The sequence below is a fragment of the Heptranchias perlo genome, chromosome 14 (assembly GCF_035084215.1).
Source record: "Heptranchias perlo isolate sHepPer1 chromosome 14, sHepPer1.hap1, whole genome shotgun sequence".
Classification (NCBI taxonomy): Eukaryota; Metazoa; Chordata; class Chondrichthyes; order Hexanchiformes; family Hexanchidae; genus Heptranchias; species Heptranchias perlo.
The window spans coordinates 11,282,462-11,304,790 of NC_090338.1; positions in this window are offsets into that span (position 1 = coordinate 11,282,462).

Consider the following 22,329-nt stretch of genomic DNA (forward strand, 5'->3'; position numbering starts at 1 on the left):
CGAGTTTTTATGACCTGGAATGCACTGTCTGAAAGGGTGGTGGAAGCAGGTTCAATAATAACTTTCCAAAGGGAATTGGATAAATACTTGAAGGGAAAAAAAAATGACAGGGCTGTGGGGAATGAGCAGCAGAGTGGAACTAATCGCACAGCTCTTCCAAAGAGCCGGCACAGGCACGATGGACTGAATGGCCTCCTTCAGTTCTGTAACATACTATGGTACGATACGCTTTTTATAAAATGGAGACCAGAACTATGCACAGCACTCTAAGTGTGGTCTTATATTTGGCCTAGTGGAGATTTCACTGTACGTGGCTATTGAAAGCTCTGCGGGACTGTGCAGGGTAGGGAGTGTAATAATGAAACAATTACATATCAATAGTAGCAGGGAACTGAGGAGAAGCAGGTTAATTAAAAGGTGAGGCTGCATATCAGGACCCTCGGTTGGCTGGCCTATCTCCGCTGGACTGAGGAGCGAAGCAGGTTATCGCTATTCAATGTCACCTTCAAAATGAAGACAATTACTGTTTTGATGAAGAACCTGGGCATTTTTTTTTTTGCGTTCAACTGTAGCGTCGATTTTATCCTCTGGTGGAGATCAGCACTGTCGTGAGGTTTCATCTGCAGTCTGTCTGATGAGAGGAATCGCAGTTATTTTAAGTTATCATCGCCTGAGTATGAAATAGTGTTCACAGGAGTCAATTCAAAGGCATGTCTCTTCCTCAAATGTGACTGATTATAATAATTAAAAATGACGGGTTTCAGCATTTAGAATACGCCTCCCAGCTTTTAGCTGGAGGGATGAACCATCAAGACTGTTAAGTTTGAGTGAAGCCAGGCAGCTGAGCTCACAGGTTCATTTAGAACTCCCACTAATGTAGATAATGGCATTGAAACATATTCTGAGATTCACAAGGAATTCTGTCTCTCACAGATAAAAAAAACGAATGACCTGTAAGGGAAAATAAGGAAAAGTGGTAACCAGGTAAGATAGCTTTTGTGAGCAAGGTAGCACGCACGCCTCCGAGTCAGAAGGTTGTGCGTCCAAGTTCTACTCCAGAGACTTGAGCACATAATCCAGGCTGTCTCTTCAGTGCGGTACTGACGGAGTGCTGCCCTGTCGGAGGTGTCGTCTTTTGGATGAGATGTGAAACCGAGAGCCCGTCTGCCGTCTCAGGCGGACGTAAAAGATCCCATGGTACTATTCGAAGAAGAGCAGGAGTGTTCTCCCCGGTGTCCTGTCTGATATTTAGCCCTCAACCAACATCTTATCTAGTCATATCACGTTGCTGTTTGTGGGAATTTGCTGAATGCAAATTGGCTGTCATATTTCTTACATTACAACTGTGACTACACTTCAAAAAGTGGATAATTGGTAGCAAAGTGCTTTGGGACATCCCGAGATTGTGAATGGCACTATATAAATGCAAGTCTTTCTTTCTTTATCATATATTTGACCTTCTAAGATATATCAGCCACTATATCTGTGCTTCATAGGTCTAAATGACGTATTGGTATAAACCAAAATAACTTTCATCAGTAAATACATATTCCATTATATTGAAGCATATCTCAAACGACTTATCAATGGATCGCAGTGTTTAATTTCCATTTGGGGTCCCTAAGATCCCCAGTAACTAAAGTTAGGGTTAATTGTAGGCCAATTCTGACAATTACATATAAATTGGTAGTTTCAGAGACATTTTGCATGTAATCATCTCACAGGCTTTTAGTCTGGAGCAGTGCAATTATAGAAGTGCTGGGCAATCTGAAAAGAGAGATGCATCTGTGGAAAAATTATGCTGCTGGTCTTCTCTTGTTCATGATTTGATATCTGAGGATAGGCCGATAAATAGATTAATCAGGAATCATAAGTACACCTGGATTTGGGACTTGGTTCCTCAGGCAAATTCCACCTGGGCCAGCTTTAATAGGAGATACCTTTGCAATGTTTCCGCTCTGCCATTTTCCCATTAATGCTCCAGAATTTTTTAAAAAATTAATCTCAACCAGCAGACTTGACAGGTTGCCTTGTAGTTGAGCAGCCAGCAGCTTCTCACTGATGATGGACTCCATTGATAAGCGAGCAGAAAAGAAAGTCAAAGATAGCCCTGTCCTGGAGATAAAATGACCAATCTGCCGGCCAATTTTAGACATCCTCAGCATGTGCAACATGCCAGAAGCATTTGGGTGGGCCTGCACATACTCGCTCCATGTTACCAGGTTTTGGATGCAAATACCAATCTGGATCGGTTAGCCACTTTCGACCTGTTAGGAGTTGGACGTTCAACAGTAGACGGTCATGAAAGTGTATAACATATTGTTAGGCTTCAGCACCATAGAATCGTAGAATCAGACAGCACAGAAGGAGGCCATTCAGCCTATTGTACCTGTGCCGGCTCTTTGAAAGAGTTTTCCAATTAGTCCCACGGCCCTGCTGTTTCCCCATAGCCCTGCAATTTTTTTTCCTTTTCAAGCAAATAATGTTTCCTACATTACAACAGTGACTACACTTCAAAAGTACTTCATTGGCTGTAAAGTGCTTTGGGACATCCTGAGGTTATGAAAGGCGCTATATAAATGCAATTTCTTTCTTTCTTTCATTCATTTCCTGTCTTTCTTTCCTTTCTCGTTTTCCTTTTCCTATTTTCCTTGTCTCTTTTTTTTCTTTTCTCTTTGTGACATTTCTGGGCATCGCCCATTCTCAAATGCAAATTTAAGGTGGTCAATTTGTCTCAAATCTCAAATCTTGTCTTCATAAAAACAAGAAAAACTTGGAATCGAGAAGGTGAGAAAAGTGAGAAAAACTACCCATAAGGACCAACTATAGACATCTAAAAAAACAACAACTGAGCATGAGCAGTTAGCAACATCTGACAACGAAAGTAAAACTATAGTTAACAGAAGAAAGATAAAACAGGGAAGATAAAGAGAATGAGGGGAAAAGGGAAGGCAGAGTAAGCAGAATTAAATGGTTGAAATCGTGCAATTACTATCTGAACACTAATATGTTAACCGTCATTCAAATGGTGACCATAAAAATACGTTAATGCACTGATGTAGCACAGAGTAACTTCACCCTTCAAACATAGAAGCTGCCTTTCTTTTAAATTTAAAATTATTTCTAAGTATTTACATTTTGTAGTTTAGGGTTAACATTGATAGCAAAAGATTCCATTTGGTTGAATTTATTACTGTAATATTAATGTTTTCTTCAGTATCATGGTGCCCCAGTTAAAAACTCACAAATCTGGCTGATACAGGGAGATAGCTATTTCCCTGGTTCTCTGGATAACCTATGCTTCTATTATGAAACCACCACTGTTTGTGCTACATTTTTAGTTTCCTTTGCCCAGATGTTCCAGAAACATTAAGGTGAAGTTTTAATTCTATTGTAAAAGAGTACCTCTATTTGGAAGTAAATTAACATTTTTTTTCTCTCCACTTAATTTAATTGTTACATTCTTTCCCAGGATGTCGTGTGGCACCTTGCCAAACACACACATAAAGGGCATGTTATCGCTTTCATTTCTGTTAAAAATAATTTTAATTTAGAACTAAGTACAAGTGGAACTTGATGCTGTGATCATCTAATTAGATTTTGAAGTTGGAGCTTTGTAGTTACAGCAAAATCTACTTATTATAATCAGACTGCTTCTTATTATATCATTTGAAATCCCAAATCATTTCCAATAAATTTCTACGGATGGGTTTGTCCTGTTTGTGGTAATGTTACCCCTCATTAGCTGCCTACAGCGGAATGGCTGTCTTTACATTAACTGTGGCTTAATTGTAGAAAACTTACATTTCCTGCAGTTAAATGCAGTTTTCATCTGCAGTCCGAGCTGACGTAACAGAGCTCGTTCAGGGCATTAATATGGCTGCTCCAATCGTCTTCGCCACCAGTTGGGCTGAAGGATGTGAAAGGCCCTATCTAAATGCAAGTCTTTCTTTCAGTCAGGACCGTCTTCCACTTGCTTATCATAGTATCATGGTAGGTACAGCACAGGAGGAGGCCACTCGGCCCGTCGTGCTTGTGCTAACTCTTTGAAAGAGCTATTCAATTAGTACCACTCCTCTGCTCTTTCCCCATAGCCCTGTAAATGTTTTCCCTTCAAGTATTTATCAAATTCCACTTTTGAAAGTTACTATTGAATCTGCTTCCACCACCCTTTCAGGCAGTGAATTCCAGATTATTGCAACTCGCTACTTAAAAAAATGTTTCCTCATTTCGCCTCTGGCTCTTTTGCCGATCACATTATATCTGTGTCCTTTGGTCACCAACCCTTCTGTCACTGGAAACTGTTTCTCCTTATTTATTCTATCAAAACTGTTCATGGTTTTGAACACATAATTGAAGTCCCTTATCCCTGGTACCATTCTAGTAAATCTCTTCAGCACCCTCTCTAAGGCCTTAACATCGTTCCTAAAGTGTGGTGCCCAGAACTGAACATAGGAACAGGAGTAGGCCATTTAACCCCTCGAGGCTGTTCCACCATTCAAGGAGATCATGGCTGATCTGTGACCTAACTCCATAGACCCGTCTTAGCCCCATATCCCTTAATACCTTTGGTTAACAAAAATCTATCAATCTCAATTTTAAAATTAACAATTGAGCTAGCATCAACTGCTCTCTGCGGAAGAGAGTTCTAAACTTCTACCACCCTTTGCTGGTAGAAGAGTTTCCTAACTTCACTCCTGAAAGTCCTGGCTCCAATTTTTAGGCTATGTCCCCTAGTCCTAGACTCCCCAACCACAGAAATAGTTTCTCTCTCTCTCTACCCTATCAGTTTCCCTTAATATCTTGAAAACTTCAATCTTATCACCTTCTAAATTCCAGGGACTACGACCCTAGACGTGTAATCTCACCTCGTAATTTAACCCTTGGAGTCCAGGTATCGATCTAGTAAATCTACGCTGCACTCCCTTCAAGGCCAATACATCCTACCTAAGATATGGTGCCCAGAACTGAACACAGTACTCCAGGTGTGGTCTAACCAGGGCTTTGTATAACTGTAGCATAACTTCTACCCCCTTGTATTCTAGGGGGTAGAAGTTAAAAGCCAGCATTCCATTAGACTTTTTGATTATTTTCTTTACATGTCCATGACATTTTAATGACCTTATGTACAAGGACCCCTAAGTCTCTTTGGACCTTCACGGTTCAAGCTTTTCACCATTTAGAAAGCACTCTGATCTATCTTTTTTAGGGCCAAAGTGGATGACCTCACACTTGCCTACATTAGATTCTAGCTGAGGTCTAACCAGTGTTTTAGAAAGGTTCATCATAACTTCCTTGCTTTTGTACTCTATGCCTCCATTAATAAAGCCCAGGATCCCATTGGCTTTTTAAACAGCCTTCTCAACTTGTCCTGCCACCTTCAAAGAATTGTGTACATACACCATCAGGTCTCTCTGTTCTTGCATTCCCTTTAAAATTGTACCATTTAGTTTATATTGCCTCTCCTCATTCTTCCTACCAAAATGCATCACTTCACACTTCTCTGCGTTAAATTTCATCTGCCATGTGTCTGCCCATTTCACCAGTCTGTCTACATCCTCCTGAAGTCTGTTACTAACCTCCACATTGTTTACTACATTTCCGAGTTTCATGTCATCTGCAAACTTTGAAATTATATCCTTTATACCCAAGTCCAGGTCATTAACATATATGTCAAAAAGAGCAGTGGCCCTAATACCGACCCCTGGGGAACACCACTGTATACTTCCCTCCAGTCTGAAAAACACCCGTTCACCACTACTCTCTGCTTTCTGTCCCTTATCAATTTTGTATCTACGCTGACACTGTCCCTTTAATCCCATGGGCTTTAATTTTGCTAACAAGTCTATTATGTGATACTTTATTAAATGCTTTTTGAAAGTCCAAATACACAACATCAACCGCACTACCCTCATCAACCCTCTCCGTTATTTCATCAAAGATGTAGAAGCACAGTAGAAGGTGCAGAAAAGATTTAGAAGAATGATACCAGAACTGAGAGATTATACCTATCAGGAAAGATTGAGCAGGCTAGAGCTTTTTTCTCTAGAAAAGAGAAGATTGATAGGGTGACCTGAAAGAGGTCTTTAAGATTATGAAAGGGTTTCATAGGGTAGATGTGGAGAAGGTATTTTCACTTGTGGGGGAGACCAAAACTAGGGGCCATGAATACAAGACAGTCACTAATGTATCCAACAAAGAATTCAGGAGAAACTTCTTCACTCAGAGAATAGTTAGAATGTGGAATTCGCTACCACAATGGGGTCGAGGCAAATAGCATTGGCGCATTTAAGGGGAAGTTAGATAAACACGTGAGGGAGAAAGAAATAGAAGGTTATGCTGATAGGGTTAGATGATGTAATGTGGGAGCAGGTTTGTTTGGAGCACCAACACCAGCATAGACCCGTTGGGCTGAATGGCCTGATTTTGTGCTGTTCATTCGATGTAATTCCGTGTAACAGGCAGAATGAAGGGACCCCCATCCTCCACCCCCTTGCAGGTGATGGAACTTGGTACGTAGTTAAGAACCCCCAGTGAACACTGTAAAATTGAGCAGATACGGGCAAAGGAAACCATTCGATTTTGCTACCAATTAAATTTTAAAAAACTAGCATTTATATCATGCCTTTCATGACCTGAGGATGTCCCAACACACTTCACAGCCAATGAAGTACTTTTTGAAGTGTAGTCACTGTTGTAATGTAAGAAACACAGCAGCCAATTTGCCCCACAAACAGCTTTGAGACCAGATAATCTGCTTTGAGTGATGACTGTTGGCCAGGAGAACTCACCTGCTCTTCTTTGAAATAATGCCCTGGGATTGTTTACATCCAACTGAGAGGGTAGGCAGGGCCTTTGGTTTAACATCTCATCTGAGAGATAGCACCTCCCTCAGTGCAGCACTCTCACAGTTACTGCGCTGGGAGTGTTAGCCTTGACTTTGTGCTCAATCCCTGGAGTGGGACTTGAAACTAAAACCTTCAGACTTAAAGGCGAGAGTGCTACCCACTGAGGCATGGCTGACAGAAGCTCAGGCTACTGAAGTTAAAAGCAGCTTTTGTTCTTTTTTTCCTCCGAACTAAATATTCTACTGTTCCCTTTACTCCTGAATGTATTGATTCCTCACTCAATTCCAATTCCAAAGGTGCTTGTCGCACTCTTGCAACTTGGCCAATTGACCATTACCCATGCATGGACCTTGAGAGTGAGTGTCAGCAGGCTATTTGACCACATTCGAGCCTGATCTAGTTCTCACCTAACATCTATCTGCACTTCTAGCAGAGGTTACTGGAAACTTCATGGGTATGTCAATCCTGGACTATTTTCACCACCCCCCCTCCTCCCCTTCCCAGGGATTCCAAGGTCGATTAAAATATCCCCGCTCCAGCTGATCAGTTAACTCAGCACAGACGAAGGATCAAACCTTGCTGGTCTGATAAGCTCGGAAACAGTAGCCTAGATTCTTCAATCTTCAATATTTTAAATGGGCCAACAATGATGTTAAAATACTGCCCATTGGGAAATCTAGGCTGGTATCTTTACCTGCAAGCCATCGAAGGTTGATTAAAATGTGCAACTCGCTACCACAAGATACACACAGATGCATTTAAGGGGAAGCTAGATAAACACATGAGGGAGAAAGGAATAGAAGGATATGCCGATAGGATTAGATGAAGTAGGGAGGGAGGAGGCTCGTGTGGAGCACAAACACTGGCATCGACCTGTTGGGCCGAATGGCCTGTTTCTGTGCTGTACATTCTATGAAAGAGTCTTAATTATCAGCTCTGCGTCAGACTGGTCCCATTGGTCGCAGCCTCCTCACTGGTTCAGAAGGTAGTGGCTGTGAGCTCAGGACTTAGTGCTGACACTCGAGTACAGTACTGAGGTAGTGCTGCACTGTTGAAGTCACCGTCCTTGAATGAGACATTGAACCAGGCCCTGTCCCCTCTGCAGGCATTATCTGAAGAAGAGCACAGCGTCATCCTCACCCTTCAACCAATACCAAGAGTGGATTAACTCATCTCAGTGCTGTTTTGGGATTTTGCTGTATGTAAAATGGCAGCCAGGCTTTGCTACTTAACAACAATCAGTACGTTTCCAAAGTAATTCATTTTATATGAAGCTTTTACGTTTCTCAGAGGCCTGATAAGGCAGATAAATATTTCTTAATAGAATCGGGAAAGAAATGAATGAACCCACAGTAGGGGAGAAAGCCAGGAGTTTATCATTTCTATTACTTCTGTGATATTCTACCGGTTCACCCTTCTCTGTGGGATATCTTAGATGCAGTTGTCTTGAGCTAATCAATAACGCAGAGTATAAAGATTCTGTTCTATATGCACTTTAAAGAGCACTGGGTCTTTCAAAACCTCAGAAGTCTCTTTGAAACCACTTTGCAACCTGAAGCAGAGAATTCTAAAGTCCATAAAAGCCTATGTTTGTTCTAAACAAATATTGCCCTGACAATTGACACCGCTCTGAATCCCTCCAGTGTAACAGTTAAAATCATTTCTCATGCGCCTTGAAATTACTTTGTCTATTATATTAATGAAGGCATTTGACTGTTTACAGATCCAAACACAGGTTGCAAAATTCTCCAAAGCATCTCCAATTCTTCACAGCTGGCTGAAAACCAACTAGTCGGTCGAAAGAGGGAGTATAACCACAAGAAGCTCTTTGTAAATATTACCCAGTTCCTAACAGTCAGCAGTAATGTTTTTCCCTTTCTGTTGTTGTGCTGCTCAAACAGTGATTACTGTTGGGTAGTTCAGTCCGTTCATAAGAACATAAGAACATAAGAAATAGGAGCAGGAGTAGGCCATTCGGCCCCTCGAGCCTGCTCCGCCATTCAATAAGATCATGGCTGATCTGATCCTAACCTCAAATCTAAATTCATGTCCAATTTCCTGCCCGCTCCCCGTAACCCCTAATTCCCTTTACTTCTAGGAAACTGTCTATTTCTGTTTTAAATTTATTTAATGATGTAGCTTCCACAGCTTCCTGGGGCAGCAAATTCCACAGACCTACTACCCTCTGAGTGAAGAAGTTTCTCCTCATCTCAGTTTTGAAAGAGCAGCCCCTTATTCTAAAATTATGCCCCCTAGTTCTAGTTTCACCCATCCTTGGGAACATCCTTACCGCATCCACCCGATCAAGCCGCTTCACAATCTTATATGTTTCAATAAGATCGCCTCTCATTCTTCTGAACTCCAATGAGTAGTTCAGTGTTGTACTCAGGCCCAGAAGTCCCTCGGCTTCACTCCTGCCAGGGATCGCTCAGTCTTTCATTCTTCTGAGGTGCACAAAATGAAGAGCGAGCCTTAGATTGCGGGGAGAAAATAGGATACTGTGCCTGGTGCTGTCACAGTAAATGTCTGCAGATATTCCTGGCTATCTGACATTGGAGGAGAAGACCACACCCGATAGCCAAGTGTCAGCCATGACTCAATGGGTGGCGCACTTGCCTCTGAGTCAGGACGTTGTGGGTTCAAGCCTCACCCCAGGGATATAAGCACCGAATCCAGGCTGACGCTTTAATGCAGTGCTGAGGGAATACTGCACTGTTGGAGGCGTCGTCTTTTTGGATGAGATGTTAAAGCAAGGCCCGTCTGCCCTCTCAGGTGGATGTAAAAGAGGACACAAGTGGTTCAAAGGGAAGGCTCACATCCATCTTCCCAGGGCAATAAGAATTTTTGATCAGCAAGGGGATTTGGGGAAAGGGCGGGAAAGTGGAGTTGAGGTAAAAATCAGAGCAGCCATGATCTCACTAAATGGCGGAGCAGGCTCGAGGGGCCGAATGGCCTACTCCTGCTCCTATCTCTTATGGTCTTATGGTCTTGCCGGCATCATTCACATCCCAAGAACAATTTGCTTCAACCACCAGAGGCACCTGGCACTCAAAAACTACGGGTCATAAATATAAGATAGTCACTAATAAATCCAATAGGGAATTTTTTTTTAAAAAATGTATTAGTTCATGGGATGTGGGCGTCGCTGGCGAGGCCGGCATCCCGGAATTCAGGAGAAACTTCTTTACCCAGAGAGAGGTTAGAATGTGGAACTCGCTACCACAAGGAGTAGTTGAGGCGAATGGCATAGATGCATTAATGGGGAAGCTAGATAAACACATGAGGGAGAAAGGAATAGAAGGATACGCTGATAGGGTTAAATGGGAGGAGCCTCGTGTTGTGAGCATAAGGACCGACACAGGCCAGTTGGGCTGAATGGCCTGTTTCTGTGCTCTACGTTCTGTGTAATTCTATGTAACCTTTGCTGATGCCTCCAAAGGAAGCAATGGTCCCTTTGGAGACAACAGTGCTCCTAGCGGCAAAAATAAACAATGCTACCTGAGACCGATGGCACCATTTTCTCTTTGAAGATCACGGATGAGTACTTTTAGTCCGTGGCCTGTACAGCTACTAGGGAGGGTTCAGGGGTCAGAAATAACCTTCAAACCCAAGTACAGCAATTTGTCTGGTGCTGTAGAATTAGAATCATAGAATGATACAGCACAGAAGGAGGTCATTCGGCCCATCGTGCCTGTGCTGGCTCTTTGACAGAGCTATTCGATTAGTCCCACTCCTCTGCCCTTTCATAGAATCGGAGAATCAAAGAATGGTTACAGCACAGGAGGAGGCCATTCGGCCCATCGATCCCGTGCTGGCTCTTTGTAAGAGCAATCCAGTTAGTCCCATTCCCCCGCACTTTCCCCGTAGCCCTGCAAATTTTTTCCCTTCAAGTATTTATCCAATTCCTTTTTGAAAGCCACGATTGAATCTGTTTCCACCGCCCTTTCAGGCAGCGCATTCCAGATCACAACTACTTGCTGCGTAAAAAAGTTTCTCTTCATGTGGTCTTTGGATCTTTTCCCAATCACCTTAAATTTGAGTCTTCTGGTTCGGGAACAGTTTCTCTTTATTTACTTTATCTAGACCCTTCATGATTTTGAATACTTATATCAAATGTCCTCTTTACCTTTTCTGCTTAAAGGAGAACAACCCCAGCTTCTCCAGTCTCTCCACGTAACTGAAGTCCCTCATCCCTGGAACCATTCTAGTAAATCTCCTCTGCACGCTCTCTAAGGCCTTCACATCCTTCCTAAAGTGCAGTGCCCAGAATTGGACACAATACTCCAGTTTTGGCCAAACTTTATAAAGGTTCAACATAACTTCCTTGCTTTTGTACTCCATGGGCTCAATTTTGAAACAGAGCAAGGAAGGGGGTAGAGGGGTCAATTTGAGGTCAGGAAACCCATTAGGGCGGGTTTCCCGGATGTCCTTACGATTTTGACGTAAGGACGTCTTTTATTTTTTTTGTCGGTTTCCCGTCCAACTAACCAGCTGATTGACAGGCTGGTCTCAGTCGGATGGGAGACCAGCCAGGGAGAGGACGTCTGCAGGTAAGTCTTTGTTTGCATGAGGAGGGGGGGGTGCATAGATGGGCAAGGGGCATAGGTGGACAAGGGGCATAGGTGGGCAAGATGCACAGGTGGGCATGAGTGGGCACAGGTGGGCATAGGTGGGCACAGGTGGGCATAGGTGGGCACGGAGGATGCGAGTCATGGGGGATGGGATCGGGGGTCAGTCAAGGAGTGGGGCAGCATCGGGGGCCATTGCAGGGGTCCGCGATCATTGAGGGGGAAGATCGGGGGATTGGGGTCGGGGGGTCGGGGTCGGGGTTGGGGGATCGGGGTCGGGGTTAGAGGATTTGAGATCGGGGTTGGAGGGGGAGGATCGGGGTTGGATGATTGGGGTCGGGGGGTCCACGATAGGGGTGGGGGGAGTGTCAGTGCAGGTAGGTTTGTTGGGCCTGGGGGAAGCACTCCTGCTCCTCCGGGCCCACAAGATGTGCCTTTCTAGGCACTTACCTGCAGTCTCCGGCCTTCTCGCCTCCTTTCACGAGGCGTAAAACAGAAGGCCTGGGAGTCCCGCCCCCCCCCCCTCCCCCCCCCCCCCCACCGGGGTTGAAATGGGGAATTAGTTAAAAATGGAGGTCTGAAACCTCCTTGAAAAGTTTTAAGGCCCGACCTGCCTCCTGGGAGGGGGTTGGCTACCCGCCCCTTGCCCCGCCCTGGTGAAAACTGGAAATGGGCGGGTTGGAGGCGGGTTGGGGGCGGGTCTGAAATGGTGGCAATTTTCAATGCCCTCCCGCCCCAACACAACTGTTCTGTATTTTTAAAATCGAGCCCTATGTCTCTATTTATAAAACCCAGATCCCAATTGCTTTTTTAACCGCTTTCTCAACCTGTCCTGCCACTTTCAAAGATTTGTGCACATATACCCCCTGGTCTCCCTGTTCCTGCATCCTTTTTGGAATTGTACCATTTAGTTTATATTGCCTCTCCTCATTCTTCCTACCAAAATGCATCACTTCACAATTCTTTGCGTTAAATTTCATCTGCCACGTGACCGCCCATTCCACCAGCCTTACTACGTCCTCTTGAAGTCTATCACTATCCTCCACACTGTTCACTACACTTCCAAGTTTTGTGTCATCTGCAAATTTTGAAATTGTGCCCTGCACACCCAAGTCCAAGTCATTAATACATATCAAAAGAAGCAGTGGTCCCAGCACCGACCCCTGGGGAACACCATTGTATACCTTCCTCCAGTCTGATAAATAACACACATCCCTGCATATTTTCCCTTTCAAGTATTTATCCAGTTCCCTTTTGAAAGTTACTGTTGAATCTGCTTCCACCGCCCTTTCAGGCAGCGCATTCCAGATCATAACAACTCGCTGCGTTAATAAAAAAAAATTCTCCTCATCTCCCCTCTGGTTCTTTTGCCAATTACTTTAAATCTGGCTACCGACCCCCCCTGCCACTGGAAACAGTTTCTCCTTATTTACTGTATCAGAAACTTTCATGATTTTGCACGCTTCTATTAAATCTCCTCTTAACCGTCTCTGGTCTAAGAGGAACAAACCACAATATAGGACGTTACAGTCCCACTCCAAGAAGAAGCAGAGCTGTGGCATAAAAAGGTATTCGTTTGAGGCCATTGCTGAAATTTTCGATTTAAAGGGCTTCACTAAAGTACAATGCATATGTTATTTATTTATTTTCTCTCCAATTTCTTTCCAAATCCATTCTTTGTGTGCCCGCCGTTCTTCACCAAAGTGACCATTATTCATGTATGGACCTGAACAGTAGGACGTTTCTGTGATCCAGCATTCCCAGCTGGGAAGGGTTCTCACAGGGAAATCGAGGGAGAGCAGCCCTCTTTCCATTAATTAATTAAAATTATGAAGAGGTTCGATAGGATAGACATAGAGATGTTTCCATTTGTGGGGGGAGACCAAAACGAGGGGCCATAAATCTAAGATAGTCACCAATAAATCCAATAGGGAATTCAGGAGAAACTTCTTTACCCAGAGAGTGGTGAGAATGTGGAACTCGCTACCACAAGGAGTAGTTGTGGTGAATAGTGCAGATGCGTGTAAGAGGAAGCAAGATAAACAAATGAGGGAGAAAGGAATAGAAGGATACGTTGATAGGTTTAGATGACGAGGGGAGGGAGGAGGCTCGTGTGGAGAATAAAAACTGGCTTGGACATGTTGGGCCGAATGGCCTGTTTCTGTACTGTAGACTCTATGTAATTACCTGGATTGCGGAATGAGCTCCAGTGATCGCTAGTTTGCTCTCAAGTGCTAAGAAGCATCACAATCCAACCTGATTCAATCATCACCTGATGCACACATCAAGCTGGGTTCGCTGGACCCTGATTGGAAGCTCAAATTCTCCACCTTTTTTCTCTCCCACTAAAACAGGGGCACTGAGGCAAATTGTAACGGTCCCTATCACTGCTGCGATCAAATAATTCACAACAGATGCTAAATATCAGACCAGAAAGGAAGGTGGATTGGGAAACAAAGAAACAGAAAGAGGCAATTCAGCCCCCTGTACCTGCTCCAGCAATCAATCAGATCATGGCTGATCTGTATCTTAACTCCATCTACCCACCCTAGCTCCATATCCTTTGATACCCCACCCTGACAAAATTCTATTGATCTCAATCTTGAAAGCTCCAATTGTCACCCAGCATCCACCGCCTTTTGGGGGAGAGAATTCCAGATTTCTACTACCCTTTGTGCGAAAAGATGCTTCCTGATTTCCCTCTTAAAATGGCCTAACTCTAATTTAAAGGACATTCCCCCTCGTTCTTGATCCCCCCCCATCAGAGGAAATAGTGTCTCTGTATCTGAGGATTGGGAGGGTTTTCGAAATTAGCAAAAGATGACCAAGAAATTAATAAAGAGGGAGAAAATTGAATATGAGAGTAAACTAGCAAGAAATATAAAAACAGATTGTAAGAGCTTCTACAGATGCGTAAAAAGGAAGAGATTTGCGAAAGTAAACGTGAGTCCCTTAAAGGCAGAGACAGGAGAAATTATAATGTTGAATAAGGAAATGGCAGAGACATCAAACAAATATTTTGCATCTGTCTTCAGAGTAGAAGACAGAAAAACATATCGGAAATAATGGGGAACCAAGGGTCTAATGAGAGTGAGGAACTTAAAGTAATTAATATTAGTAAAGAAAAAGTACTGGAGAAATTAATGGGACTAAAAGCCAACAAATCCCCTGGACCTGATGGCCTACATCCTAGGGTTCTAAAAGAGGTGGCTGCAGAGATACTGGATGCATTGGTTGTGATCTTCCAGAATTCCCTAGATTCTAGAACGGTCCCTGTGGATTGGGAGGTAGCAAATGTAACCCCGCTATTCAAGAAAGGAGGGAGAGAGAAAATAGGGAACTATAGGCCAGTTAGCCTGACATCAGTAGCAGGGAGAATGCTAGGATCTATTATTAAGGACATGGTAACAGGGCACTTGGAAAATCATAATATGATTAGGCAGAGTCAACACGGTTTTATGAAAGGGAAATCATGTTTGATGAATCTATCAGAGTTTTTTGAGGATGTAACTATCAGGGTAGATAAGGGAGAACCAGTAGATGTAGTATATTTGGATTTTCTAAAGGCATTCGTGCCACACAAGAGGTTGTTACATGACATTAGGGCTCATGGGATTGAGGGTAATATATTAGCATGGATTGAGGATTGATTAACAGACAGAAAACAGAGAATAGGAATAAACGGGTAATTTTCGGATTCAATGAATGAGAGGGAAATGGCATGGAATTATCTTTGAGTTCTTATGTGTGATAATGCACTATAAGAGATGGGAATATTATATCCTTCTAAAGAATTAAAATGTGACAAACGCTGGCCTCACTGTTTTATTAGTTAGAGCTCATACTTAAGAAAAGACATACTTGCTCTCGAGGCAGTACAAAGAAGGTTCACTCGGTTAATCCCGGGGATGAGGGGGCGGACATATGAGGAGAGGTTGAGTAGATTGGGACTCTACTCATTGGAGTTCAGAAGAATGAGAGGCGATCTTATTGAAACATATAAGATTGTGAAGGGGCTTGATCAGGTGGATGCGGTAAGGATGGGTGAAACTAGAACGAGGGGGCATAATCTTAGAGTAAGGGGCTGCTCTTTCAAAACTGAGATGAGGAGAAACTTCTTCACTCAGAGGGTGGTAGGTCTGTGGAATTTGCTGCCCCAGGAAGCTGTGGAAGCGACATCATTAAATAAATTTAAAACAGAAATAGACAGTTTCCTAGAAGTAAAGGGAATTAGGGGTTATGGGGAGCGGGCAGGAAATTGGACATGAATTTAGATTTGAGGTTAGGACCAGATCAGCCATGATCTTATTGAATGGCGGAGCAGGCTCGAGGGGCCGATTGGCCTACTCCTGCTCCTATTTCTTATGTTCTTATGTTCTGCCTCAGCGAACCACCCAGTGTGGTACTGACTTGTAGAGGCACCTCTAAGGTTTGTACCCTGACCTGTGCTGTGGTGACTAATCTCAGGAAAGGAAGCAGTTGGGTTGCTAACGTTGGCCTTAGACCACTGAGCAAGGAAGGGAGAAAATCAACCAGTTTGTCCCACCTTTAATCCATTGCCTCCTGTTGGAAAATTTACATTTATAGATGTCAGGTAAGGACAGGATGAAGCTTGTCTGTGATGATTCTATGGTCAAATAGCCTTCTGTCACTTGTTGTCACATATAGAACCAACAACTCTTAGCAGTATGTCTCCCCAAATTGCAACTATGCCAAGCAACTATGATGCCAGCACATTCAATCCCTAATTAACTAATATCACTGGGGAGTAGTTTTTTTCCAATTCATTCTCAGCATGTGGGTATGATTGGCAAGGCTGGTATTTATTGCCCATCCCTAGTTGCCCTTTGAAGGTGGTGGTGGTCTTTCTTTTTGATACAACCACTTCCAAGGGCAGTTAAGAGTTAACCACTTTGCAGTGGGGCCATAGTCACATATGGGCCAGACAAGGCAAGGATGGGAGGTTCCTTTCCCTAATGGACATTAGTGAACCAAATGGGTTTCCACAACAATCTGACAGCTTCATGGTCACTTTTATTTCCAAATTATTTTTAAACTGAATTCAAATTCTTAAATTGCCATGGTGGGATTTGAACTCATGTTCTTTGGATTATTAGTCTAGTAATACAACCACTACACTACTGTCCCCTGGGAGTTGCAATGCAACAACAGGCTCGAGCGCCCCCTGTGCCCAGAAGGATAAAAATTAGCATCCATCGAATCCCCTTGCTGGTAAGTGTGAGTGTCAGTAAACTATCAATCATCAGCAAAGTGATGGCAGGTGTCATCGACAGAGCTATCAAGCGGCACTTACTCACCAATAACCTGCTCATCGATGCTCAGCTTAGGTTCCGCCAGGGCCACTCGGCTCCAGACCTCATTACAGCCTTGGTTCAAACATGAACAAAAGAGCTGAATTCCAGAGGTGAGGTGAGAGTGACTGCCTTTGACATCAAGGCAGCATTTGACCGAGTGTGGCACCAAGGAGCCATAGTAAAATTGAAATAAATGGGAATGAGGGGGAAAACTCTCCAGTGGCTGGAGTCATACCGAGCACAAAGGAAGATGGTAGTGGTTTTTGGAGGCCAATCATCTCAGCCCCAGGACATTGCTGCAGGAGTTCCTCAGGGCAGTGTCCTAAGCCCAACCACCTTCAGCTGCTTCATCAATGACCTTCCGTCCATCATAAGGTCAGAAATGGGGATGTTCGCTGATGATTGCACAGTGTTCAGTTCCATTCGCAACCCCTCAGATAATGAAACAGTCCGTGCCCGCATGCAGCAACATCCAGGTTTGGGTTGCTAAGTGGCAAGTAACATTGGTGCCAGACATTTGCCAGGCAATGACCATCTCCAACAAGAGAGAGTCTAACCACCTCCCCTTGACATTCAAGGGCATTACCATTGCCGAATCCCCCACCATCAACATTCTGGGGGTCACTATTGACCAGAAACTAAACTGAACCAGCCACAGGTCAGAGGCTGGGTATTCTGCGGTGAGTGACTCACCTCCTGACTCCCCAAAGCTTTTCCACTATCTACAAGGCACAAGTCAGGAGTGTGACAAAATACCCTCCACTTGCCTGGATGAGTGCAGCTCCAACAACACTCAAGAAGCTCGACACAATCCAGGACAAAGCAGCCCGCTTGAACGGCAGCCCATCCAGCACCTTAAACACTCACTCCCTTCATCACCGATGCTCCGTGGCTGCAGTGTGTCCCATCTACAAGAAGCTCTGCAGCAACTCTCCAAGGCTTCTTCGACAGCATCTCCCAAACCTGCATCATCTATCACCTAGAAGGACAAGGGCAGCAGGCACATGGGAACAACACCACTTGCACGTTCCCCTCCAATTCACACACCACCCTGACTTAGAAATATATCACCGTTCCTTCATCATCGCTGGGTCAAAATCCTGGAACTCCCTTCCTAACAGCACTGTGGGAGTACCTTCACCACATGGACTGCAGCGGTTCAAGAAGGCGGCTCACCACCACCTTCTCAAGGGCAATTAGGGATGGGCAATAAATGCTGGCCTTGCCAGTGATGCCCACATCCCATGAATGAATAAAAAAAAGGACAGGGCAGGGAGGTTGGACTTGGCCTGTAAGATGCGAACGTAGTGGTGGGCAAGCAGTGCCTGTACAACCATGCTTCAAATATGACTAAGCACCCAGAGAAAGAGAAAGGTTTGACAATTGCAGTCTAAATACACATCTTTTGAGAACATTCTCGATCATTCAATACTGAGCAGAGCACCAGAGATGAAGATGAGTGATGTTCCACAGTACACACCAGAGTTGGAGGTGAGTAATGTTTCACACTACACAGACGCAATATACTTTCTTATTCTCTCCTCAGTCATAATATTCTTGATTTTCTGCCATACAAACTTCACTGCTGTTCTGCGTTGAGTTGGCCATTCTCTGCGGGGACAACTATCCACAGGGATGCTATTATTGATTGCTGTGTCCCTGGGTTAGGGATGGGAAGAATCAGCCAGGGTTCCCGATGTTGATCGTGATCCAGAGGCTCCTGCTGGAATGTGTGCACACGGCTGTTGGGGAAAAATGGAGCTTATTAACTAGTGCCTGCCAGCTGTGGCTCAGTTGGTAGCACTCTCACCACGGAGTCCAAAGGTCATGCGTTTAAGTCCCACTCCAAAGACTTCAGCACAAAATCTAGGCTAAAGTATTGAGGGAGCACTGCACTTTCAGAAGAGGCTTTAAACTGAGATCCCGTCTGTCCTCTCAGGCGGATGTGAATGATCCCATGGCACTATTTCGAAGAAGAGCAAGGGCGGTTTCCTGGTCAATACTTGTCCCTCAACCAACATCACTAAAAAGACCTGGTCATTATCTTATTGCTGTTAGTGGGACCTTGCTGTGCGCAAATTGGCTGCTGCGTTTCCTACATTACAAAAGTAATTACGCTTCAAAAGTATTTGATTTGCTGTGAAGCGCTTTGGGATGTCCTGAGGTTGTGAAAGGTGCTGTATAAATGCAAGGTTTTCTTTCTATTCTTGGGACATCCAATTAATTACTTTTGAAGAGTAGTCACCATTGTTATGAAGGCAAACATGGCAGCCAATCTGCCCACAAACGGAAATGTGAAAAATGACCTTTTAATCTGTTTCAGTGGTTGAGGGAAAAAATCTTGTCCAGATCACAGGGAGTACTCGTTGCTTTTCTTTGATGAGCATCGTTGGATCTTTTACATCCACCAGCTCAGGCCATTCCTCAGCTTATCATCTCACCTGAAAGTTCGCACCTGCAACATTACAGCACAGCACTCCTATATCAAGTGCTCAAGTCCTGTAGTGAGGCCTGAAACCACAATCTCTGGACTTGGACCTCAAGTTGCGACCAATGAACCAACTTGTCACTCGGCCAACAATACGATTGAAGTTAGCAGTGAAACATCCCCTTCCCCCAAGTTCACAGTGTAGATCAGTTCAAGAAGACAAACCAATACAGTGACAATCAGTAATTTTGATGACCGAACACAATTAGAGGGTAATAGCCATCTTTTGTACTTACTGCCTTGCTACTGTATATAAAATGGCTATTACCCTCTCTCCCCTCCCCCCCCACCAAATCGCCATCCTCCATCAACCATCTGTTGAGACTATTTGTTCTTTGCTACTTTTACGCCCTTCCCCCTTAAGGCAGTTCTTTATATACCCCCCAACTCCCTGCAGTATCCACATGACCATGACATCATCCATCCTCAGCCAATTCTCGACATTGTAGCATATTTAACCCGTATATGGATATGCTTCCAGCTTGTTTCTCCCTGACTCTGTTCAGCAGTTTTCCAGCAGGCACAACTTAAAACAAACTGCATTGAGACAGTTTAAGATTACAACAGTTGAATTGCCGCTCTTTGCCTAGGCTCACGAATGAATAATGGCCTGTTGGATGAGGTAATAGAGAGTCACCAAGACCCATTTAACCATACTCCAACGTGAGTTAGTGCTTCCAGGAGAGGAGAAGCAGGAAATTGCAAAGAAGGGGAATGTTGGCCATTACAGTTAGAAAGCACATCTGTGAATAAATTCTCCTTCATTTTGGTCATTTATTAGTGAGCACTGCAACAGAGCTGAAGGTGAGTAATATTTCACACCATACAGACTGAAAATTGCTCTCAGTCATAATATTCTTGCCTTCTTCTTGCATAAACTGTCCTGCTGTTTCTTCCCCTGCAATGAGTTGAATATTTCCCAAGTATTCCATTTCAATAATTTCCTTATCTGACTGGACTGCTCAACTGGGAGGCAGCCTAAACCCTGGTAAGCTGAATTTGCCGACATCAGTCTTCAGTAGAAACAGATATTATTTACGATTTAAAGGACATCAGAGAGGGACATTGTCATCAATAATTTCTGGTTGCTTTTATGTAAACCACATTATCAAGGCTGGGACTGATAATGTGAAGCAAGCTGCATTTTCCCCAATTAAAAATGTTTTTTTTTTGGAACTGTTTGAAAGATGCAGTCTAAGAAACTGTCAGGCAGAAATTTCTCGGGAGAATAGCCCTTTGATAGTACCAGATAAAGACTGTAATTGTTTCCCAAGCCATCAGAGAATTTAGTCACCAATTAACATGGGGAAATTGAACTCAGTGGCATTGGGAAATGATAAGCAGATGTGGATTGGAATGTGACATTGAATCTGTCGGAAAACAGTCTCCATTTATAAAAAAAAAATTCTGCTAAGATAGCCAGATTTATGCATGGGATAAAAAATTTAGCACAATTTGCAATAATTTAGCAATGTCACTCAATGAAACTAGAAAGGCAAACAGAATGGAAAATGGAAATATTATATAAGTAGTCTGAATTGCTTTATGTCTCTGCTATATCCAACCTTGAAAGCAACAAAAATAGTTGACATTTTGTATATATATCTGATTTTTGAACTGCTGAATTAGACTTACTGGTATAATAATGTTACAATTTGCACTCCCTTGTGGCTAAGTTTTAGGCCAAAGCTGGTTGTTTTTTTTAAACTTGTTCTCAGGATGGGTCCACATTTATTGCCCCTCCCTACTTGCCCTCATGGGCCTTCTTCTTGAACTGCAACATTCCTTGTGGTGATGGGCTGCCATGATGACGTTAGGTTGGAAACCCCAGGATTTTGCTCAGCGACAATGAAGGAACCACGATATATGTTCATTGAATCATTCAGCACAGAAGGGAGGCTATTCAGCCCATCGTGCCTGTGCTGACTCTTTGAGAAAGTTATCCAATTAGTCTCACTCTTCTGCTCTTTCCCCATAGCTCAGCAAATATTTCCTATTCAAGTGTTTATCCAATTCCATTTTGAATGGAAATCTTGAATCTGCTTCCACCACCCTTTCAGGCAGTGCATTCCAGATCATGACAATTCTCTGCGAAAAAGAATTTCTCCTCATCTCCCCTCTGCTTCTTTTGCTAATTAATCTGTGTCCTCTGGTTATCGACACATCTGCCAGTGGAAAGAGTTTCTCCTTATTTTCTCTATCAAAACCTCTCATGATTTTGAACACATAAATCTTCCCTTAATCTTCTCTGTTCTAAGGAGAACAATCCCAGCTTCTCCAGTCACCCCAAATAACTGAAGTTCCTCATCCCTGGTACCATTCTAGTAAATCTCTTCTGCACCCTCTCCAATGTTTTGACACCATTCCTAAAGTGTGGTGGCCAATATTGGACACAATACTTTAGCTGAGGCATAGCCAGTGATTTATAAATGGTCATTTATCTCATTGCTGTTTGTGGGAACTTGCTGTGACCAAATTGGCTACCGTGTTTTCTATATTACAACAGTGATTATACGTCAAAAGTACTTTATTCGGTGTGAAGTGCTGTGTTGGGGTCATGAAAACACAAAAAAGCACACCAAAAATAGTAAGGAACCAAGGGAAGAATGAGAGTGAGGAATTTAAAGCAATTAATATCAATAGAGAAAAAGTACTAGAGAAACTAATGGGACTAAAAGCTGACAAATCCCCTGGACCTGATGGCCTACATCCTAGGGTTCTAAAAGAGGTGGCAGCAGAGATAGTGGATGCATTGGGTGTGATCTTCCAAAATTCCCCAGATTCTAGAACGGTCCCAGTGGATTGGAAAGTAGCAAATGTAACCCCCCCCCTATTCAAGAAAAGAGGGAGAGAGAAAATGGGGAACGACAGGCCAGTTAGCCTGACATCAGTCATCAGGAAAATGATGCAGTCCATTATTAAGGAAGTAGTAACAGGGCACTTAGAGAATCATAATATGGTTAGGCAGAGTCAACATGGTTTTATGAAAGGGAAATCGTGTTTAACAAATTTATTAGAGTTCTTTGAGGATGTAACTAGTAGGGTAGATAAAGGGGAATCAGTGGGTGTAGTATATTTGGATTTTCAAAAGGCATTCAATAAGGTGCTTC